The 25,620-nt window shown below is 33.3% G+C and overlaps 1 long non-coding RNA gene, 1 other non-coding gene and 1 pseudogene across 2 annotated transcripts; 2 read left to right on the top strand and 1 right to left on the bottom strand.

Moving 5' to 3' along the window:
- Positions 1-6,825: 6,825 nt before the first annotated feature.
- LOC140010081 (small nucleolar RNA R71) lies at positions 6,826-6,932 on the top strand. The gene has a single exon (XR_011817348.1). It is a non-coding gene; the product is annotated as a small nucleolar RNA R71 (small nucleolar RNA).
- Positions 6,933-10,717: 3,785 nt separating this feature from the next.
- LOC140010043 (uncharacterized) lies at positions 10,718-12,029 on the bottom strand. The gene is made up of 2 exons (XR_011817304.1): positions 11,780-12,029; positions 10,718-10,998 (listed from the first exon to the last, which is right to left on the bottom strand). It is a non-coding gene; the product is annotated as an uncharacterized lncRNA (long non-coding RNA).
- Positions 12,030-20,318: 8,289 nt separating this feature from the next.
- On the top strand, positions 20,319-25,270 carry LOC113696978 (gamma-tocopherol methyltransferase, chloroplastic-like; annotated as a pseudogene).
- The last annotated feature ends 350 nt before the right edge of the window (positions 25,271-25,620 follow it).

The raw sequence follows: 25,620 nt of genomic DNA, 5'->3' as shown, positions 1-25,620 counted from the left end.
TGCACCTCTGGTGCCAAATGTTTCTCCACTATAATCTCCTTGTCCAAGCCAACTTCGTACCACTGTTGGTTTTCTAACGAAGTGAATCGAGGGGTATCATAGTCCGAAGGTAGCTCTTCGGGGCTAGTGGACGCGATCTTCTGGCGAGACCGACGTGGTGGCTGAGGTGAGGGGGATTCCTCTTCAGGAGACTCCTCTTATTATGATGGTGTGTGTTCCTCACTTGACGAAGGTGTCTGAGTGCGAATAATTGCCCTTCTCGTGCGAATAATTGCCCTTCTAAAGCGTAATAAACACATTAGAAAGTATTTTAAGAAAATTTCAGCAGAGTTTCCCCTTATAAAAGGGCCATTCTCCCTGTCAACAATACCCAAAAACACTCAAAGTAATCATCAACTACACAAATGTGAATGGAGTTGCTGCCATTCCAAAGGATTGGGGTGGCTGCCCTCAGACAAGCACCTTCAAACCAAGTCACTAAACAGAAGATATTGAGAGTAAACCGAAGAGAATCAGACAAAGTCCAACATTGTCCAATACAGCTGTTGGTTTATCCAACTCCAACAAAACTTATAACCTTCTCTTTAAACTCATGGTAGAATAAAAAGAAAGTCAGATTTCAATTAACCTTATTTCAAACGTGAAAATCATGATAAGACAATTTTAAGCTAATTTAGTTCAAACATGATTTCCAACTATTCTCCTTACCAAATATATTATAAACCTCAAATACTCTTCTAAATAATGACTTCAAACAAGTGACATCAGATTTCAATTGAATGATGTACATTGGCCTAGAACATGAGGAAACAAATTCACCAAAATACTAATAAATCCACAATTCACTCAAAACTAAGCATAAAAAATAGTTATAACAATCTATTTAAGCAAAATGTAGCACAATTATAACAACAAATTTCAACAATTAAATATTTAGCAGAAATTACCCAAAAACATAAAAATGACAAAAATAGAAAGTATAAAATGTTGAATAACTATAAAATTGGTACCTCAAATGTGTAGATTGATTATGTAGGATGATGATTGTGCAGAATTTAGTGAAGAAACAACCCCAAATTCGCCCCAAATGTGAAGAAATCAGTGCGGCTCCTCTTTCTTATATTGCAGATTGAAAACCCCAAAAATGATGTTTTTGATTCAAATGAAATGAGGGATTATGGTCACAAAGGGTTGGGAGACGTTTCTATGAAGAAATATTGGATGTTTAGTGGTTGAAATGAAAAATTGGTGAAGAAAATTAGGGTTTCGGTTGAATAGGGAAAAAGGAGGAACTGGAAAATGAGGAAACGAGCCCGCGGTTGTGCTATATCCGCGAACCGATCCGAGGTCGGATCGTTTTGTAGGGCCTCGGATCCGACAGAGTTCGGATCCGTTGTTCCAGTTGTTCAGACGAGCCCTCAGATCCATCTGGGTTTACTGGATCCGAGGTCGGATCCTCAATTTCAGTTTTTGATGTTTAAGCGATACGAGCTCGGATCATTTCTGGGTTTTTGGATCCGAGCTCGAATCCTCTCGTTTCTGCAATAATTGCAGAAACTGCAATTTTTCCAAACTCTTCTCCCTTTTTCACCAAATTCCAAAATACACCTTTGGCAATCATTTTATCAATTTCAACACCCCACGCAAGTGTAATATACCATAAACACTTAATTCAAACTCTCAAAACACATCAAATACATCTACATTGAAAATCAAGGGGTGAGGTTCTTTGATCATTTTTGCACTTTTATACCAAAATGGTACCTTTGGGTATGAAATGCACATCAAATGAGTCTATGAGCATTTATAAACACGTTATCACTGAAACTCACTTGAATGTACTTGAAATGCACTTGAAATATGTGGATGAGAAATGTAAACACTTAAAGCACAATTTGATAAGAAAATCTCCCTTTTTGCACTTATTCTTCAAATGCACCTCCAAGATGCATGTTGCACCCTCCAGTACCTCCTACAAACAAATGAAACTCAAATAATCAATCAATTAAATCACATCAAAAATTTAAGAAACACTTAAAATACATAAACACAATATTATTATTGGGTTGCCTCCCAACAAGCGCTTTTGTTTATAGTCGTTGGCTCGACTCTTCTATGGCTTCTTTAACTCTCCATTGCATTTCCTAAGGAGTATATTACTCCTTTAGGAACTTTTTCTCTAACCAAATAAGGCTTCAATCTTTGACTATTCACTTTGAATGGAGCACCATTTTCTCCTTTTATTTCCACCGCTCCATAAGAAAATGTGTGGACTATTTCAAATGGTCCCGACCATTGAGACTTAAGCTTTCCCTGGAATAATTTAAGTCTTGAGTTGAACAATAACACCTTTTGTCCTTCATCAAATTGCTTTGGAAGAATGTGCTTGTCATGCCAATATTTCACTTTTTCTTTGTAAATCTTGGCATTCTCATACGAGATTAACCGCAATTCTTCCAATTCGCTCAACTCAAGCATTCTCCTTTCACCTGCAGATTTAAAATTAAAATTAATAGGCTTAATAGCCCAATAAGCTCTATGCTCTATTTTTACAAGTAAATGACATAATTTTTCATAAACAAGCTTATATGGAGACATTCCTAACGGCGTTTTAAACGCTGTTCTATATGCCCATAAAGTATCTTCAAGTTTGTTTGACCAATCCTTTCTTGATCGATTTACAGTTTTCTCCAAAATGACTTTAATTTCCCGGTAAGCTAACTCCGCTTGGCTATTGGTTTGAGGATGATAAGGAAGTGACTTTTTATACCTACATCTATATTTAAGCAACAAAGTGTCAATAATTTTATTGCAAAAATGCTTACCTTCATCACTTATTATCGCCTTTGGGACTCCAAACCTACAGAATATATTCCGTTTAAGAAACTTAAGCACAACTTTAGCATCATTAGTGTGTGAAGGAATGGCCTCCACCCATTTAGATACATAATCAACTGCTAAAAGGATGTACTTATTATTATATGAGTTTGAAAATGGTCCAATAAAATTAATGCCCCAAATATCAAATAATTCAACTTCTAAGTATGTAGTTAGAGGCATTTCATTCTTTCTTGAGATATTACCGGTTCTTTGACATTGATCACAACTTTTAACCCAATTTCTAGCATCTCGATACATAGTAGGCCAATAAAATCTAAATTGCCATATTTTTGCTACGGTTTTAGTTGTACTAAAATGATCTCCCGTTTCAAGAGTATGACAATGCATTAAAATATTATATACCTTTTCTTCCGGAACACATCTTCTAATGATTCCATCTGCACAATATTTGTAAAAAAATGGTTCCTCCCAAAAGTAATGTTTAGCATCATTAAAAAAAATTTTCCTTTGGAGAGAATTCAAATCACTTGGTATCACTCTACTAACTACAAAATTCACTAAATCAGCATACCATGATGACTTATGAATTGCCATTAAAAACTTATCTGAAAATTCTTTTTTAATGGTTGAATGGTCTTCTTCATGCAAATTTTTCAGTCTAGAAAGATGATCAGCGACTAAATTCTCAGATCCTTTCTTATTCTTAATCTCCAAATCAAATTCCTACAATAATAAAATCTATCGAATTAGTCGAGATTTTGCACCTTTCTTATTTAAAAGATATTTGAGTGTTGCATGGTCAGTATAAATGATAACTTTAGATCCTACTAAGTACGATCTAAACTTATCCAATGCAAATATCACTGCTAGCAACTCTTTTTTTGTTGTGGCATAATTAATTTGAGATTCATTTAGCATTTTACTTGCATAATAAATGACATAAAGTTTCTTATCATGTTTTTGCCCAAGAACAGCTCCAACTGCATAATCACTTGCGTCACACATCAACTCAAAGGGTAAGCTCCAATCCAGTGATGCTATTATAGGTGCGGAGAGAAGTTCCTTCTTCAACCTATTAAAAGCAAGTAAACACTCATCATTAAATTGAAAAGGAACATCTTTTGCAAGCAATTCACATAAAGGTTTAGCAATTTTGGAGAAATCCTAAATAAATCGTCGATAAAATCCCACATGTCCAAGAAAGTTTCGAATGCTTTTCACATTGATAGGTGGAGGCATTTTCTCAATAATCTCTATCTTGGCTTAATCCACCTCAATACCTCCAGAAGAAATTTTGCGGCCTAGAACAATATCGTCACAAACCATGAAGTGACATTTTTCCCAATTGAGTACAAGGTTTGTTTCTTCACATCGCTGCAAAATTAGATCTAAATTGTTAAGACATTGATCATAAGTAGATCCAAATACAGAAAAATCATCAATGAAGATTTCCATATTTTTTTCATTAAAATCAGAGAAAATTGCCATCATGCAACGTTGGAAGGTAGCCGGTGCATTGCACAGCCCAAAAGGCATTCTCCGAAACGCAAAGGTGCCATACGGACAAGTAAATGTAGTCTTCTCTTGATCTTCCGGTACAATACTTATTTGATTGTATCCTGAAAAATCATCCAAGAAATAATAAAATTCATATCCGGCTAATCTTTCCACCATTTGATCAAGAAAAGGAAGGGAAAAATGATCTTTTCTAGTGGCTACATTTAGTTTTCTATAATCAATACAAACTCGCCACCCAACTACAACCCTAGAAGGAATCATTTCATCATTTTTACCACGTACTATGATTGTCCCCCCTTTCTTTGGCAATACATGGATAGGAGAAATCTAAACACTATCAGAAATTGAAAAGATTATACCTGCGTCCAGCCATTTAAGAATCTCTATTCTTACCAGTTCTTTCATATTTGGATTTAACCTCCTTTGAGTCTCAACCACAGGTTTAGAATTTTCTTCTAATAAAATCCTGTTCATGCAAATAGTTGGACTGATTCATTTGATATCAGAAATCGTCCATCCTATGGCCTTTAAATGCTTCCTCAAGACACGTAAGAGCTTGTTCAGTTGTTCCTCATCTAGTGCAACACTTACAATCACTGATAATATCTCTTTTTCTCCAAAAAAATGCATATTTGAGGAGTTTAGGCAGTGGCTTAAACTCAAGCCGTGGAGCTTGCTCACACGATGGTGGAGGTAGTCCTTTGCTCAATCCTAACTCCTCATACGCATTTCTCCTTTTGTAAGGAACCTGTGCCTGCAAAAATTCAGTCATTTCTTCAACTTGTTCCTCTTGTAAGCCTACACCATTAAGACAAAGTTCAAGAGAATCATTATCAAGATTAACTTGACTCATTTCTAATGTCAATTCATCACATAAGTCAATCAGAATACATATCATCGGTAAAAGAGGGATATTTCTCCACTTTACTCAAATCGAATTCCACTTCCTCTTCACTGATTTGAAACTTGAACTTACCTCGTTTGACATCTATTATTGTACCTGCAGTGGTCAGAAATGGTCTGCCCAGTATAATAGGTATATTAACATCTTTCTCCATATCTAAAATAACAAAATCAATAGGAATAATGAATTTCTGCACTTTAATGAGTACATTCTCCAATATGCCCATTGGATGTCTAATAGACCTATCAGCCAATTACAAGGAAATGTTAGTACATTTCAACTCTTTCAACCCCAATTGCCTAGTTAAAGGGATCAATGAAACACTTGCACCAAGATCACAAAGTGCTTTAGAAAATTCTACATTACCAATGGTGCAAGGAACTGTGAAACTTCCTGGATCTTTCAACTTTGGTGGCAACTTGTTTTGTATGATAGCACTACATTCTTCCGTTAATACAATTATCTCACTATCTACCAACTTCCTCTTCTTGGTCATTATCTCATTGAGAAACTTTGCATATGAAGGAATCTGCAAAATAGCATCAACAAATGGTATGTTAATATGTAATTGCTTAAAAATGTTGACAAACTTCTCAAATTCCTTATCATTTCTGGAAGGTTTCAATCTCTAAGGAAATGGCACCGGTGGAGGAATTGGTGTTGTATCTTCAATTTGTGACTCATTTTCTTCCACCTTTTCTTTTCCTTTCATTTTCTTGCCTTCCTTTACTAACTCACTGGACTGTGCTCCTTAATCTTCAACTACAAGTGTCTCACCCACTTCCTTACCACTACGGAGGGTTATAGCCTTTACATGCTCCCTTGGATTCACCTCAATTTTGCTCGACAAATCCCCTTGGTTGCGATTATTTACTGCATTAGCAATTTGTCCCAGTTGGACCTCAACATTTCTATACATATTGGTGAGTTGGTCCATCCTTCGTTCAATTCTTTCAAACCGCTGAGTAGTAGCATTGGCTAACTTTTCAATCTTATCATTTGATACATTTGCCAATTTTTCAATTGTCAATTCCCAAGCTGATATTGACTCCGGAGGTGGTTCTTTAAGTTAAAAATTCGGTGGATTCACTGGTCGTTGTTGGTTGCCTTGATCTTTCCATCCAAAATTCAGGTGATTCCGCCATCCTGGATTGTAGGTATTGGAATATGAATTGTTTTGGGGTGGACGGTTGTAATTGTTTTGCACCTGCTCACTGCTAGAACACATAGAATCATCGTGATCTCTGCCACAAGTAGTACAACATGCGACAATTACTCCTTGATTAGAGTTAGAACCAACATGCCTCTTAAGCATTTTAACCATATTATCCATTTTTGCACTTAGCATATTTAAAGTGTCTACCTCAAGCATACCTGCGGTTCTCCTTATATTACCTCTTTCGTTTGCCCATTGATAGTTGTTAGCAGCCATCTTTTCGATTAATTGTTGAGCTTCTTCGGCTGTTTTTTCCATCAATACTCTTCCAGCAGCCGCATCAACATCCGTCTTAGTTGGATAGGTGACACCATTGTAAAATATTTGGACCAGAAGCCAATCCGGTAAACCATGATGAGGACATCTTCGCTGTAATTTCCGATAGGGCTCCCATGTTTCATACAATGTCTCTCCTTCCTGTTGAGAAAAACTAGTTATATCCATTCTCAATTTAGCAGTTTTTTCAGGTGGAAAGAATTTATTGAAAAAAACCTTAGCTAATTCAACCCAAGTAGTGAAAGTGTTCGGAGGATGAGATTGTAACCAAACCTTTGCCTTGTCCCTTAACGAAAATGGAAACAATCGAAGTTTAATTGCATCATCACTAACACCATTAAACTTAATTGTATCACAAATTTCAAGAAACATTGACAAATGAGAATTTGGATCCTCGGTAGCATTACCTCCATATTGAGATTGTTGTACCATTTGAATCAGTGATGGTTTTATCTCAAAGTTATTAGCATTTACCGTTGGTCTTGCAATGCTAGTTTGAGAACCTTGTGTTCCCGGTAAAGCGAAATCTCGCAGGATTCGTCTATTTGGTTCATTTTCCGTCATTTCTTCCTCAAATGGTAATTCTATCAAAATTTCCTCTATTGGCTACCAAACTTCTTGCTCTTCTTGATGCTGTGTATTTCTCCTTTGTCTCCGTAGTGTTCTCTCAATTTCAGGATTGAAAGGTGTCACTTCTCGACTTGATCGGTGCATACACTACAAATGAAAATACTGAAATTATGCAACTCTATTTTATAAAACTCAACTATAAACAACTTAAATACAGAATCAAACAATGAAAATATTTAAATTAATAGAGATGATTAGACTATAATATTGCCGTTCCCCGGCAACGGCACCAAAAACTTGACGGAATTTTTATATCAACACAAGTTTAATTCCAATATTACACCCATTAGGCTGCAAGTATACAGGCCAAAATTGTAGTACAAAGTGTATATGTGGTCGATCCCACGAGGAGCAAATTTAAACAATTACTAGATCCTTATTTTCTCTATTATTTAGAACATTGGATATCCTTGAGCAGAGAAATATAATGAAATTGTCTACAGTTCTGTTCTGCAATTCTAACTTAACAAGTGCTAAATACAAATGAAGAATTTCACTCAAGAAGGAATCTAGGGAAATAAATTCCACTTACGGCATACATATTACAAATAAACAGTTTTACCACTTGTTATTTTTCTTGATTAACTAAGGACTTATTTCCAGATTTTTCAATCCTCATTATCATGATGAAATGGCCTAGAGTAGTTTAGTTTTTCCTATTTTCATGGTAAAATACTAATACTACTCTGTTTTCTTGCATAAAATGCTAAACAATCCACTCAAGTGTATCTCTATTTTCATGAACATACAATTTAAGTTCTACTCATGCTTTTTCATTACTACTACCAATTCTCATTGCATAATAACAACTAAAAACATGTTAATGGTGATCAGTCAGTAACAAATGATTATAATTTCACAAGTAGACAAGTTAACACAAGATATAACAAGAGTAAAACACATTCAATTCATATAATATAGCCATAAGTTTCATCTACTCTCTAGATAAAGGAGTTTAGCTACTCATAAATGATATAACAATTAAACTCACAAATTTATTCATACAAAATATCATTAAGTACAAGTACAAGTAAGATAAAGGAAAGCTTAGCCAATTAATGGTGAAGCCTTCAAATTTCTGCTATATTCTTGCACAAGATGATTACAAGTGAAACCTCCAAAATGCTTCTTCAAGAACACCTAGCTAGAGAGAAAAATTGTCACCAGAAGGAAAACTAGCTATGTAAGAAGATATCTGGCTTCTCCCTTGTTTTTCTGCATAAAAAGATAGTAGAAGACATTTTCTCTTCCTTCATGATTTGCTTCACAAGATTGTGTGTGAGAAGTCAAAGATATGATATTTTTCTTTTGTCTACAACTCATTTGGTCTTCTCTTTTGTTGCAGAAGCATGTGCCACCGTTTTTCCTCTCAAAAGATAGCTGGAAAGTTGAGTGAAAAGTAAGAAAAACGACTGAGCCACTTGCTGAGGAAAGAGACAGATCCGAGCCTCGGATGATCTCTGGGATCCGAGGACTTTTATGATTGATTCGAGCTAAGATCCTTAAGGCCTCGGATACCTAGTCCCGCAAAAATACACGAGGGCTCGGATCTCCCTTAGAGCACACGGATCCGAGCTCGGATCCGTGCTCTTGAATTTCCAGTTTTTCACTTCTTCCCTTTTTCCTTCATTTTTGCTCCCTAGTTCTCTTGTACTTTATCCTCAGGACGATTCTTACGATTCCTTTCTCTCGTGCATGAATTCCATTTATCCATATCCTTCATAATTTCACAAAATTAACACATTAATCCACTCATTTATCAAGTTTTGAACACTTAAACAAAATTTAATCAATTATCACAAAAAGTATTCAAATATAGCTTTAATCTTCACAAAATATACCAAAAGTTCATGCCAAACTTGTACAAAATATATGATAAATATTCTCTTATCAGACACTTCAAATTAATATGTTATAGTGGTATCTGTAGTAACCCCCTGAAAGAATCATACGGTTAATTTTTCATATTATAGCCAAAAGAATAAAATGTCCCTAAATTGTTGGTTTAACAAAGTTCATGTATTAAACTATATCTACCGTGTTGACGAAGTACACGCACGATAGGGTAGTCTAATTTTTTTTTTAAATAACAAAGGCTACCGTGCTTAGTTAGCATGGCATCCAATAATTGGGCACCTAAGCACGTCAACCTTGGGATGCAAGCAAGAAGCAAGGAAGCCGTGGATTTAGGCCGTTGAAACGGTAAAGAATATTGAATTCTGATCTAGTCTAGTCCAGTAAAGCCGTGAAAATAGGAGCAAGTAATTAAATGCATAATTTCAGAAGCCTTCTCTGAAATTTTTTATTATTTTATTTGATTTCCTTGAAGTTTTAAAAATTATACTTACCTCTCTTAATTTGATACTTTGGTAACCAAACCTTAAAATAGGATAAAAAATTTAATAAATAATCGTATCTTATAAAGTTTAAATTTGTTCTTCTAAACAATTGTAAAGTAATTTGGCACAATTGTAAAAGAAAAAGAGTCTCAAATTTTTCATGCCAATATATATTATTTGATAGTTAACTATAATAATAAATTTTTTGCTATAATAGACTTTTTCATGGTGCTTTATTGGGGATATAGATTTTTTTAAAATAAAGAAGAAAATGTTATCTTTATTTTTAAGTTTATGGACTATTTTTTTAATAAAAGTTTACGGATTATTAGAATGATGAAACGACCATAGTTTCATAGCAATTTTGGGCCATTTAGTTTTAATTATTGTTGATTTATTCTTAATTTTGATACCAAAAAAATGAGTTACAAAAAAATTGGATCATATTAAAAGTTATCAAAAAAATATTGCTAGTTTAACATTTGATCTGGATAGATATTAGGGATTAAAAATTGCAAAAATATTGGACAATATTAAAAGTTATCAGAAAAAGGAGTTTTATTAAAATATTAAAATTAGTATTGTCATTTTAAATTGGTAAGGGAGGTAGGTGTAATTTTTAAAACTTAAAATGAAATCAAGTGAAATTATCATAAACTGAGGTTTTTAAAATTATCCCTAATTACAAGCCAAAAGGAGGAAGAAAGAGAATGCCAGAGTAAATTCGTTGTGCGGTTTAAAGAAGGGAGGCATGCTCGAGTAGGCCTGTCAACGAGTCGGATCCGAGCCGGAATTGATAAATCCAGACTCGGATTCGTCATACTGTATTAATTCCGGACCCAGTCCAAATATTTGACAGGTCTCTTAATCTTTCTGTCGGAACCGCACCCGCGCGGGTCCCGGGATCGGGTCCGGGTCGGGCCTACCCGGATAAGGCCCATCAAAAAGCCTGATTTTGCTACATCATCAGAATGGAACTTTGCTACACGAAAATTACAGATGAAACATGTTTTACAGTAAATTACAAAGTTATTCAAAGCCAATCATAAATATAAATCACAAACCACTTACAATAGCCATTCTAAAGCCAACCACAAATCAATCTACAAACTACCAAGTCATATATTAGCAACAAAGCCAATATGACATCCAACAAATTATAATTTCTACAAAGTCCAATCAAGCATTAAATATCAAATATATCAACCAACAAATGAAATCCTATTGCCTTGTAAATTACAATAGTCTTCATGGCTCTCAAGTTTCACAATTTTCTGCAATAAAAATGAGGATAAAATACATTTGTAAACTAATTACTAACTAATACAGATTACTCAAAAAAAAACCAAATAAGAAAAGAAATTGGTCTTACTCAAATACAGATTACTCAAAATATTTCACTAAAAATGTTAGGCAGCTGGCCAGATTATTTAACTTCAATCATCATTAAATCTTAGCTAAGGCTTGTGAGAAAGAAACAGTATTTTGCTTCCTCAAGCATTCAGAAGTAGGATACAAGTTCGTTTAATGTTTGCAAACTGAGGCATACGACCAATGCCAATTTATGTGAAGGAAGTAAATTTAACCTGAGAGGTTTCAGAAGTGAACTACAAAGAAAGCGTGGCCCAACAGGATCTCACATAATTAGACCAATTACACTAATCTAGTCATATTGAAACAAAATTTTTAGAGATTTAAAAAAAATGAAAATTTCGAGTTTCACATAGCTCGCTGCAAAATGCAAAATAATAATGAGTTCACATAGTTGAAGATGCAAAATGCAATCTACGCATAGTGGAGGAGTGCAAAATGCAATTAATCCAAAAATTTACTCCAAATAAAAATCCTTTTTTTATTGCCGAAATAGAAATCTGGCCACATTTGGGAAAATTAATTACTGCAGACAAACAAGATGACCAGTCTAAAATTGCTACAAGTCCCTCTGATTGAATCAGTGACACGAGGACCAAACAATCCAAAATTCGATGCTCAACTTTTACAGCTTAAACCATAAGCCATAAGGCTTACTGGACAAGGAGCATCTACGGAGCTTACCTGTGACGGTGAGAAAGAGAGCTGGGCTGCTAGAAGCCTAGAAGAGCTGGGCTTCTTTAGAGCTGCAACCGTCATCGTCAGGCGTTAGAGATGGATTTGGTTTCGCCTGTTCCACAACGGACTGGCAGAGGGTGGAGGCACAACAAAAGAGAAAAGAGAGTGAGAGGGAGATGTGCGGTGGCGGGGGTATTAGGGCTCGAAAAATTGGGGAATGAAAGAACGTGTATGCCTTTTGGTGATTTCTGATAGATTGGTATATTTTTCTAATTATTAATTAATTAAAATGGGTTCGGGTCAAATACGATTTGGAATAATATATCTCGTATCCGACCCGCTTTTTTGTTAGATAAAATGGGTTCGGATCACGATTCTATATACCTGCCCGTACCCGGGCCCAGACCGTTGACAGCCTATGCCCGAGTCCATCTCCACAACAGCAACAACATCTTCAATCTTTACCAAATCCCAAAGGTTCTTCTCTTATCATCTCAATACTAGTGGCGCTACTATTACTACTGCCATTAACTCTTTCCCTCTACTTCTTCAACTACTTCTTTTTTGCTGTTCCATATACCTAGCTGTCGTGCTTAGTAAGTATGGTAGCCTTTGTCATTTTAAAAAAAAAATTAATTATCCTGTCGTGCTTCGTCAGCATGGCAGATATAGTTTAGTACATGAACTCTATCAGAGCATCAATTCACGGACTTTTTATTTTTTTGACTATAATCTGAGAAATTAGCCCATATACCACGGATAGTAACGGTATGCTTTCAAACAAAAAATTGTATGCTTAGTGTTACTGCCTTGCTGAGGTCTCATATAACTATTTAGGCTCCAAAAGACCTAGCTTTGGATAGAGTGCAACAAGACACAGCACTCTATTATATATTTAGTAATACCAACGGATTTGATAAGGTCTTAATTTATCCTGGTCGCGTGAAACCACCACGATATGTTTTTCAACTTTATATTTCCTGCTTTTCAAAAAAAAAAAACTTTATATTTCCTGATACAAGATTAGGACAGCTAGCGTGGGATTTATATTTGTACTCATTGGAAAACTTTGATTTATTAACTCTATAGTTGTCCGTCTGCTTAATTTTTATAACGATGGCTTCTTGGCATTGATTCCTCAACAACCGTTTATTTCTTCTAAGCTCTGAGTTGGCTGGCACTTTTTCTGTGCAAAACAATCTGTTATGCACAATAATGGTTTCTGGATATCGTTTCTTACATTTTCTTCTGATCAGGAGACAGAGGGAAAATCAGGGGACGGACAATTTGCTGCGATCCCCAGCTAAAGCTTATCTCGTAGAATATTTGTGCTCACGAGTCAAGCTCGAACTTCAATATTTTGTATTCAAAAGTTCGACAATCTAATCAAGTTTTTTATAATATATATTTTTAATTTTTTATATTTATTTTTATGAAATGTCAATAATATCCTTTATTCAAGATTATATGCAAAATATTAATTTTTGTTATGTGCGTTTGATTAGACTCGATTAAACTCGATTACACTCGAATAAACTCGATTGAGTTCCACTTGATTCGATTAGATTTAATTAAACTCGAACTTGAGTAAAATAAACTGAAGTTGAGTTTGAGCTTGAGCTCGACTTGACTCGAATATACCCCTAATCAGAACTTAATGATTTCACATGGACGGGCCAAATCAAGACCTTATCAAATCTGAATAGCCATCTTATCCTCAATCTCACACAATAATGGTTTCTTGGATGTTGATTCTTACATTTCATTTGAGCTGTGATTTGCATTTATGTGGTGGATATATTCAATTGACTTCGAACTTAGTACGAATAGAAAATAAAAAAAAAATATAACTGCGTGACTCATGAGATGATAAAAAACTGTGTTAAGGGGTAGTTATACCTCTTGCTTACGTGATTCTAGTTGTTGATCTCTTTTATTTGGATTCCGATCTTATTCAAATAGCTTTGATCTTATTAGATTATGTTTGTCTTGTGCATTTCAATCTTTACAGTTTAATAATTCTTTCTTCAATTGGATTTACATGTTTAGTTCTGGATGGTATCATTAATACAACAATACTACACATGCAAAGCTTATCATACTAAAAGTTAGAAGTGTCAAAATGTGATTGGGATTGGTTTGTATGAGTATGGATAATGGCTATAATTAGATCAATTCATTTATACCTATTTAATAAATGGTTCAAAATCGATCAACTTATTTATATTCATTAATTTAATAAATGGGTATTGGTATATCCAATTACATGTTTATGACCTGTTTAAAATATTACTTGTTCTTTTTTAGTATGTTATGTTCTTTTTCCAGTTGTTGTTAATAAGAAATAATGGCATTTTATTATTATTAGGTGGGTAAGAAATTCAAATTTATCTATTGAACATTCACCAAAATTTAGTTTGAATATAACATTATTTTTAAATAGGTATCAATGGGCAATGCGAGCCTATCTATTATGCACCAATTAAATGAGTTCAACTGTGTCTCCTTTTGAACACATTCAAAATTCATTGCATATTCAAATCTACTTATTAATGGATGAATTTGGACGGATACGTAATTGAGTTATGATCAACATATAAACTTATAAGTAACCACCTTTTCTTATATGCATTGGACATTATCCATTGCGGAGTTTACTATTTTGGTCCCTTATGTTTATGGTTTTACTTAATATTTATTCCTAGTCAGCTATTTTGCATGAGAAATAATCAATCTAGGACTTTTCAAGGCAAATCAAGGGAGCTAATGGAGGAACATTACAAATTTTGGTCTTTCTTAATTTGCCTTTTAGTTTACCTTCAGTACATATTTTTGTAATTATATAGTTAGGAAAAGAGAATGGTAATTGGATATAAAAAAAGAGGTTGCGTACTCTTGAGAGTATGATAAATAAGTGCATATTAATCAATAAGACACCTTGTCTTGTAACCAAAAGATCACGAGTTCGACTTATTAAGCAGCTGAAAAAAAAAAGCCTTAAAAAATCAGAGCAAGGTTAACTTTGGAAGTAAATCCCTTCTTGTACCTTGACATTAAATTTTATTTAATATGAACGACACATATTATCTAGACGTCCAAATAAAGGAGATCATTGTAACTTTTCAAAAACTTGAATGGAGCAACATGAAATTGTTATAAACCTCTGATAAGAGTATATTTTAAGTGTTTTATTAGTTAGTTTTTATGTGTTTTATTTAGTTTTATAACTAATTAGTTAGGGTTTTGGTAAAAATATACATTTTGTAGTTCAAGTAGCAAAAATTGCATTTTTATGGATTCTAATGGTGAAAACTTCATGTTTTTGTAGGATTAATAATTCAATCATAAAATGGAATTAATTGAGAAGAGAATTGGATAATTATTGATGATTTGAAGACGTTTAAAAAATACATGAAGGGAAAAACATTCAAATGGAGAAATGCAAGTGAAGACAGTTTTGATGCATCTTCGTATTTCAGCTATAACTTGAGCTACATATATTAGATTGAGATGATTCTTATACCATTTTGAAGTTAAGAGATATATCTACATTTGGTATGAAGATATCGAAATTTAGTTCAGTTGTTTTCCTGGTCACAAAGTCAAAAAACATAAGTGCATGTGTAAGGTCAAGTGCTGGAATTGAGCTCTGATTAGTTGATGGTATTTTAGTCATATCTCGGTCCACAGAGCTTCAAATTGGATGATTCTTCAAGCATTGCAATGCTAACTTAGAGGGATACAATTTCATGTTTTGAATTTGACATAGTTCAGCCTCTATCATTGAGAAAATAGCAGTTGAAGTGAGGTCAAATTCACATAAGTGAATATGCGACTTGGCAATACGTGGGTTGAAACAGCGTATTCTGTAGTCGCGTATTGCAGCCTGATTTCTGCAATTTTCTCAGCCACTTGCTCTACTTTCACACAACTTTCCAGCTCTACTCCAGACAAGAATTTCGGCTACACATGTTCAAGGAACATTTTGGAAGAAAAAAAGAGCTTTATGTCTTGTCCAAAAACCATTTTTTGATTCTCCTAACACTTATTGTGTAAGAATCATTAGGGAGATAGAGAGGACATATCAGAAGTAGTTCTCATCAGATTTGAACATGAGAACGTAGTGGTTAGTCTTGTTTGTTCTCTCTAACTAGAACTTTTGTGAGAATAATTGGAGACTTCATTATATAACTCATTTTGTTGAAGGTATAGAATATCATTGGGAGCTTCTTCACTAATCTTGGCTAAGCTTTATTAATCTATCTTTACTTGTGATTCAATATGTGTTTATGCAATGAAGCCATGATCTTTCTTGTTATATATGATATGAGTAGCTAAATTTCTAGATCTAGGGAGTAGATGAAACTTATGGCCATTTGATATGAAGTGAATATGTTTTACACATGTTACAACTTGTATTAACTTGTTTATTTATGCATGCTTATCACTTGATATTGTTTGATCACCAATAACAAGCTTTTAGTTGTTATTATTCAATAAAAATTGATAATAATGATAGAACAACATAAATAGAGCTTGAGTAGTAGACTCATAAGAATAGAGGTACACTTAAATGGATTAAACTTGCATTTCATGAAGAAAATAAGAGTAGATCTAGTTATTAACCATGAATATAGGGAAACTAGTCTATTTTAAGCCATTTCATCATGAGAATGAGATTTTGTAATATTGAAAATGAATTCCTAGTTAAACAAGAGTCGTAACAAGAGATAAATCTATTTATTTGTATCTTTCATGTCATAAGTGGACTCTACATCCCTAGATTAAAGTATTTAGTGAATTTTCTCTATTATTACCTTCCAAATATCTAGTTAAGATTAGTTAGGTAGTAGTAATTACAAATTCTCGGCAAATTACTTAGAATATAGCCGAACAAAAGAAATATCGCACATCTACGGCTCTGACAGAATATCTGTGCATACTTATGTGCATACTTAGAGCATCCACAATGGATTACACTTTATAGAGTGTAATCCACATGCCACGTCAGCATTCCACTTTCTCCTCTTTTATTACACTTTCACTCACAATGGATTACACTCCACAAGGTGTAATAGCATGGGTCCACAATTAATCAAATATTTATTTTAATAATGCATAACTCATATCCCATAAATAAATAAAGTAATTTTTAAAACTAATTTTGTTATTTTTAAAAAATAAAGTACTAACTTTCGTTAAATTTTGTACATTTTGAATTTTTTGTGAGGATGATGAATTTTCTATATTTGGAGTATTTAACATATTTGTAAAACTACTCCAATTTTCATCCATAATCACAAAAAATGAATTAAATGAGTGAGAGAGTAGAAGTGTGTGAGAGAATAAAAGAAATAATAGAGTAGAATATTGGGATATGTTTTAGTAAAAAGTGTTGTGTATTTATATAGAATTCTAAAAAATAATGCCGTTGGAAGCCGTTGGAATGTTAAATTCAATCGGAAGAAAATTGTGCCGTTGGAATGTTATATTACCGTTGCCATGGGAAGAAGAATCAACGGATTACACGCATAACACGGCTCCAATGGGGAGCCGTGTCATGGGGGGTGTAATGGGGTTACACCCCCATTGGAGATGCTCTTATGGGTACCGGGCTAAGTCAAATTTTTTTTTGACACTGACATGACAGTCAGCCCAGAAGAATTTTTTTTTAAAAAAAAAGTAGCCGGCTACCGGGCCTTGGCAGCCTGGTAGCTGACAGGACCTGCTGCCGGGCTGACGAGGCTTATTTCTAAAAAAAAAAAAAATTCGGTCAAAGCGGTAGCAGGCTTGTGGACAAAAAGAAATGGTTGGCAGATCCCGTGAACCAAAAATGCCGAACGAACTTATTGTACCAAGCAGATAACGGGACAAAAAAAATGCTGAACAAAGAAAAAGAATCTGGTACCTCGCTGTTTTTAAAATCCCAATTTGACAATGTCATGTTTTGCATTTTTTCTTCTTTTTATTTTTTGCCTATTTTGTGTTTGCATTGCATAATAAATTTATATTTATAAAATTATATTGTACATTAAAACTTACATATCAATTTAACAAATAATTTTTCAATAATTTGAGAACTGCATCTTATTGTAAAATGAATGAGATTTTTTGTTTAAAATGACCTTTGTTTACTATAATATCTTATAGAAGTAATTATTGATTTAACAAACTTGTTTTCACCTATTTCTGCATTTCGAATTTTAGAACGTAATTTAATTAACTTAAAAGAATGTCGGATTTAGTACGTCAACCGATATAAGTTTTTAATAATAAAAAGGGTGAAATTGTTGTATTGGAACATGTGTGAAATTTTCAACATTATTTATTGAATTTTGTAAGTGTCAAAACATATATTGTGGTACATGTCAAATATGATTAAAACAAAGGAATATGTGCAATTTTGGTCCCTCAACATTTGGTCTATGGGTTAAACTAATAAGTGATATTTTGACCAAAACAATTACAATGGCAAATTTTTTATTCTAGCCAAATTTAGGACAACTAATACAAAACTATAATACATAACGCTCAAAACAAGTTAGAATTATTCAAAAGTTTTACTTCGTATTTTTTGGTGCCTAATGTTCTAAATAATTATATTTCAAATGAAATAAAATGTGAATTAGATTGGATCCATAAAAAGTGTGGTCTAATTCTCATTAAATTCCTTAAAAATAATCCACGTTATTGAGACATATTAGCCTAAATAGCATCTTTTTGTTATATTAATTATTAACAAATGATAAAACATACATCATATATAAAAAAAAAATTTGGGGAAAAAGCAAAATTTTAATTTGAGTATATAGTAACTTTAGTTGTAAATAGTATTAGGATTTGAGTTTTAATCAGTTATAATCAGGTATTACGATTATAATAATAAATAAAGGTGATTGACACTATATAGAACTCACATTAATTTTTAAAAAACTTCTTGCCATTTCTTCTTGTCTTTCAAGCATATTAAATCAAATATTTCAATCATACAATTTCGGGTATTTATATTTATGTTCATCTTACATTGATTTTTATATTGCATAATTACAAATAATTATAAAATCTTTATTTCAATTGAAACTTAATAGATAACTACTTCAAATGCCACAAAAAAAACTACTTACATATTATTCAATCGACTTAATGATATATAGTTACTTATATTATAATAGTATACAAGTATTAAATATAAGTATTAAATATTAGATAATGAATAAATTTTTAAGAGAGCTTTTATTGTAATCTGCCAAAAAAAAAGAAACAAGAAAAAAGTTGATCTAATTATTGAGCTTTATTGAAGCTTTACAGCCTGTAGGTTACATGTACACTTTGCCATCTTAATACCATGATGTATGCATGCATGTCTGTATGGTATTTTTCCATTTCATTAGTTTCAAGTACCGCTATGCATCCCTGAGTTAACTAATCCAAACTCATTAATCATATCAACTTTCACTTGAAGATTCGCCAATTCATATACCAAAACGGAGCAAAAAAAAATGATGATGATTATGAGGATTTCTTTCAAACGTTTTAATGAACAAAAACTCTAACATAATACTAGCAATTTTGCCTAGAGCAAGCACCCATGCTGTTTGTTTGGCTACAATAATCAATTGCTCTTCTTCAAAAACAGAGGTCGCCCGGCACCAAATTTTTTTTTTTAAGAAATAGGCCTAGCTGCCGGGCTGTGTCAGCCCGGCAGAGCCCGGCAGCACAGCAGGTCTTGTCGGCTACGGGGCCGACTCTTTTTTTTAAAAAAAATAAATTTCAATTGGGTACCGGCCGGTACCCATAAGTATGCACACACTCCTGTCAGAGGCCGTAGACGTGCGATTTTTCTTTTGTTCGGTTATATTCTAAGTAATTAGTCCAAATTCTCTTGCTTAAATCTATCATTAGTCTAGATAATAGAGTAAGTAAGGATCTAGTGCTTGGAAAGTTACTTCCTGTGGGATCGATCCAATATTTGTCCTAAATTACTAATTTGACCTGTATATTTATAATTAAAACGGGTATATTTCGAAATTAAATTTGTACTTATATCAAAAATCCGTCAATCTCAAAAGAGTTTTACATAAATATCCCCACGCATTGGAACACATTTACAAGCAGATTTTGTCATGCTAGTATCTTTATAGTCAATGAAAGCCAATACGCTCAGTGCCACATTGTTCCCTCTCTCTCTCTCTCTCCCTCTCTCTCGTTCTTCTCACAAGTTGTATTGCGTGCTGCTTTGTTTCTCAGGGCACGTTGAAGCTTTTGTTCTTTGCTAGCTAGGTAATTATTATATACCTGGCTCTCAATTTCTGTGGTCCACTTCATTAATTGATTTTTTTTTTGGGTAAAAATTTTGGGGGCTATCAGTTTCAGACGTTTGATTTTCTTCGTTATTGGAAAATCCAGCAGCTGTTTGCATGCTAATATATGGGATTTCTCTTTTGCTTAGATCCGGAATAAAAAAGTGAAGGTTGCTTCGGCCCATTTGCTAATGTCATACTAATGCAAATTTTATTGTTCTTTTCTATTAGGGAAGGAGGAGGAATTGTGCCCTGACAGGAAAATTTTTCCCCCGCAGAAATACTCTTTAACATTCCATATCTAAGACTCTTTCAAAAGTATTCCCAGAGCAACACTTGCTGTCTAGCAGAAAAGAATTAGTACCTGCATATTATGTGACCCTGAAAAAGAAAAAAGCCTTCTTTCTTTCTGTCCTTCATTAGTTTGGCTCTAAAACTTAAGGTTAACAGGATTGTGCGATACAACCAACAATAATGGAGAAGGAGAAGATGGATACAGACGGAAAGGTGGAGACAGAGAAGATGAACAAGGCAATTGCCATGGCATATGATGTCCAATCTAAAGTAGTAGAGGATCTAGTTGGGGATACCTCCATACGGGCTTCTGTGACTAGCTCCGTTATCCCTGGTTCTGATGTCCATTCTGCTCAGACTCGCATGATCGAGGCGGCCCTCCGTTTTGCCTCTGTGTCGAGTATCTTCAGCCCACCTCTCTTAAGATATTCAATGGCAGTTTTCTTCTCTTTCTCCAAGTACTTTGCCGCAGAGCTAAGCTTTTTACTTGGGTGAAGATAATTCCCATTAATTTCGATTGTGACTTCGTTGAGTCATCTACCATGGCTATCAATTTGTATAGGCTCCGACCCGTTTTGGACGTGAATCTATTTAATATAGATAGTTTAATAAAAAAAATTACATGTTCATTAAAAATTTGTTGCTAACCTACTTATTATTTTTTAAAAAATAGTTTTGATAAATCAAACAATTGTTAGAACTAATCTTATTGTATTGTTAATATTGTGTTGCCAAAGTTTATATCTAAAAATAAAATTTTAAAATTAATTAAAAATTATTAATTTTAAAATTTGGATATATCCGACTCAAATTTGGATCTGATGAAATTCGAATCCGAAACTATATATTGGTCCCCGTCAAAATCTGAATCCGGATCTAAACTAGTTTATTACATGTCGGATTTGGGTCTGAATGTACCGATTTTGACCCGGTTGACATCCCTATACCGGAGTTACTTGGAGCCAAGGCACTGAATCTTTGGATAGAATTTTCCATTTATTAAGTCAACCTTTACCGAATCTTAAAGAGTTTTGGGGAATGTGATGCTTTTGCTAAAGAAATATTTTGGGCGATAGAAGCCATTTTAAATTGTTTCGAAACCTGCAAGTTTAGGGGCAAAGCTTTTTATCTCGAAGCACTTTTAATACGATCTCAAAATTAGTATTTTTTAAATAACTTTTGTATTTCAAAAAAATCATAAAAATGAAATTTGACCATTTTATCATGAACTTTGAACTAAATAAATTGATAAAATATTTCTAATAGAAAAGGCACTTATGTAACTTTGCACCCAAATGATATAATTGAACACTAAATAAGTGCTCTTGTCAGAATCTCTATTACGTGAAATACTTCTCAATAAGTCGTCATAAAAGGATTAATCTTATAAAAACTGTCAGTGCATACACTATCACCATTAAATATATAATATATATACAAAATTTGAATTTGATAGTATATATAATTACAATGTATATAAAATTTATTCTAATGTTAAACAGACACCTAATATTAAGGAATTATCTAAGATGGAATATCATTTCTCTGCCAATTGTGCTAGTCATGTATCTTGTTCTTAACAACACAAAATATTGCTTACCTTCGAAAAATCAACACATATTTTTATTGGTATCACTCAAAATTGGGTCAATTTCAATCATATTTCCTGAGATTTGACCTAATTAAAAAGTATGCCTTGTGATGTGATCTGATTACAGTCGAATCCCCCAGTAGCAAAACATTTGTCAACTTCCCGGCCCTCACTTTAAATACAATATTGGCAATTAAACAAAGCCCTCAGATTAATTCTATTATTTCCTTTCAAGTCAAATACTTCTTCACATATAGGAAAGAAAATACAACCTTTAGTTCATGACCAAAAAACACCATTTCAATATTTTTTTTAATCAATCAACAACATATATACTATTTTACCCTACAGAGAAGAAATCCAACTAGGTTGTATAACGGATTAGAGAGCAAGCAAGTTCATTTAAACCAAAGAGGTGCTCTGTCACACTTTTTGAATATTTTAACTATAAGGTATGGATGTAGGGTTTAAACCTCTGACGTAAAATCAAAACAGAAATTTTAAATCCCTTATTTTGAATTGAAGTACCAAATTCTACACCCAATAGTACATGCACATGTAAATGGGGATAATCAATTGGGGAAGGATAAAAACAGAAGCAACATTTTATTTTTCTTTTTTCTTTGGTCTTTCCTTTTCTTTCTCATTTTAGTAGCTTTAGTTTTTCTTTGGCTACATTTGCAATGGATTTAGGGGTATTTGGCTATTCAAAAGGTTAGAATACAAATTGGTCAAATTACAGGATTAGTTCTATAATTTGGACAAGCCTGATGCAATGTGAATATACATTAAGGATAGAATTTGTTTTTTCTGGGCAATCATATGCAATTTCTGTAATTGGTACTCTGGGTTTAGGTCATGCACACATTGAAAAAAAAATGGTTTGATTGCTTTTCAATGTGTCTATTTTCTTTCCTAGTGAAACATCCTCCTCATAATTTCTAGTTTTTTCTCCTCCCCAACTTGGTCATTTTTTGTTTAACAGTCAACCAACCGGCATTATTTATCATGAAATAATATGCAGAGGATCCATCTAAGAAACCAAGAAAAATACTTGATGTTGGATGCTGCATTGGTGGCAGCACCTAGCAAGTAAATATGGTTCTCAATGTAAAGGCATCACCCTTAGCCCAGTTGAGGCTGAAAGAGCTTGCCCAAGGATTAGAAAGCCAGGTTTGTATGAACTCTCCGTGTTACAATTTTGAACGATTTGCAAGAAGTTATCAATTGTTAAATCACCCTCGCCGCTCACTCTTTTTATGCAACTGCACAATGAGTAAAAATTTTCGTTCTTCCATTTCTTAAGGAATGATGACAGAGTGCATACTAAGACTATGCTGACAGAGTGCATACTATGGTTTTGAAAAAAATTGTGAACCTGATAATAGATGATTATCTCATGTAAAGGACACACTTCTTAGATTTTGAGTATAAAAGATACTTGTATTGAATTTTGGATATCATGTAGACCTTGTTGTGCACATTTTGCAGTAGATTTTGTTAAAAGAGCTACTACAATTAACGTTCTTAGTGAACAGGGTGAATCATTATCATTAGTCACAAGTCAGACTCGCCCTTTTAACAGATTTTCCCCAATCTTTTAATCCATATAAAGCAAGAGGTGCAATTTTATAGAATACTAGATGGTAACCCATGCACACGCACATACTTATATTACCTGTTTATTTCTATGAGAAAGATAATAGACAAAGAATGAAGTTACATATGAACTAAACAAATTGTAGCGAAGAAAGTTAAAGCAAAAATATTTCAACAACAACAACAAACAATTTCAAAGCGTGGAAGAAAAAAAGAAAAGTTTCAGCATTCCTGAGACTAGCTCTTGAATGTTCCCAAAGCCTCCCCACTTTTGTGTTCATGAAAGCAAACCTGATACTCAAAAGTTTCAAGAATCCTAATTTGTGATAGTTTTGTTTTGATTATCCATCCTCACCTTTACTTTTTATACACTAAAAATGCAAAATTTTTAAATCCTAAATTTTAGGGGATAAGATTATCTCGTAATAGAATTGAATTCAAATATGTATTATCAATAATCTTAGGTAATGATGTTAACTCTTGAATTTGGTTACATACCTATGTGTGTACATATACATATACATATATATATATATAGATGTGCATGTGTATATATGTATATATACATACAAATATACATGTATATATATATACATACATACACACACACAACATGCACACACATGCATATATACATGCATATATACATACATATATGTGTGTATGTGTATATATATGTATGTATGTAGAATTAATCTTATATGCACTAAATAATAATTTATACAATATTATATTTAGATGTTTTCCACACGTGCAACACATAAATTTTAAATTCAAATTCAAATTAATTATTATGCATGTCAGTACAGAGAGATTAACCATATATTATTGACTATGCCAAGTTTTAAATTCTGATCAAGTCACATTTCAAATAAACTTTGTAGAATGACTCGGAACTTTCTTCCAAATTCCAAGTAAAAGCCACCACAATGCTAGAAAGAGAAGTAAGAAAGAAAAAGATGTAAAATCATTATGCAGATATATAGTAGTGCTGCTTTCTTTTTCTAATAGCTGCTAAAACGTACATAGCAGGTTTCCTTTGAAGTGGCAGATGCATTGAATCAGCCATTTGCAGATGGGTCATTCGATTTAATTTGGTGTATTGAATGTGAAAATCACATAAGCGATAAAACAAAGGTTATTTTTCGTCTTCTATCCTTTACAATTACTATTTCTCTTTATTTTTTTTTGTTTTTTTATCATTCTTTTAAAAAGATTATCTATCCTAATTGTTGAACGCACGTATCGCATAAATGTCAATAATGTAAAATTTTTCTGATGCTATTTTCTTCTTGATGAAGTTTGTTCATGAGTTGAATCGCGTGGCTGCCCCTGGTGCTACTATCATTTTACTCACTTGGTGTCATATGGATCTTTCGCCCCTTGAAAATGATTTGCATCCAGATGAGAAAAAGTCACTGACCCAAGCGGTGGGCAGAAATCGTGTTAAGTGGATTTCTACTGCTGATTACATAAATTTATTCAAGTTATGCTTGACAGGTGTCGAGCCTGTGCAATAATAATTACTAAAAAGTCCTAGTTACCACCACAATTAATTATAGAACAAATCCAAGTATTGGAGCAGAGATCTTAGGTGTGCAGTGGGTTACTTGATTCATCCTATTTTCGAAGAGTTTGTTTAATTCGATATACCAAAATTGTTTATAAAAGTATTAAATCTGCATACAGTGGCAAGTAGGGTCGATTCCATAGGGAACGGATAGGAAGTTGTTTCTTTCCAAGTCAATAGAATAAAATTGGAGGATAATTAATGGAATGAAAATGAAAATAAAATAAACAAAATTCAAAAGCTAACTCACTAGGTACAATTACTAAAAATATCAATTAGTCAAACTCTACCCAAAGGATCAACTTTCCAGGCACGATCCAATTAAATGATTATCGATGCAAAGATATTTCATTCATTCATCACTAGGTTAGTTATAGCTATTAACAAGCTCTGACAGCCAGTTTTTCCTTACTCTTTCGACAACCAAGGTACGACCGTTGACTGCTTCTCTAACCAGAAAACAACCCTAGGTACGACCATAGGAATTTAATTA

The sequence above is a fragment of the Coffea arabica genome, chromosome 6e (assembly GCF_036785885.1).
Source record: "Coffea arabica cultivar ET-39 chromosome 6e, Coffea Arabica ET-39 HiFi, whole genome shotgun sequence".
NCBI classification, from domain to species: domain Eukaryota; kingdom Viridiplantae; phylum Streptophyta; class Magnoliopsida; order Gentianales; family Rubiaceae; genus Coffea; species Coffea arabica.
Note: the sequence above shows the minus strand (reverse complement) of the source record. Positions and strands in the feature narration are given on the sequence as shown.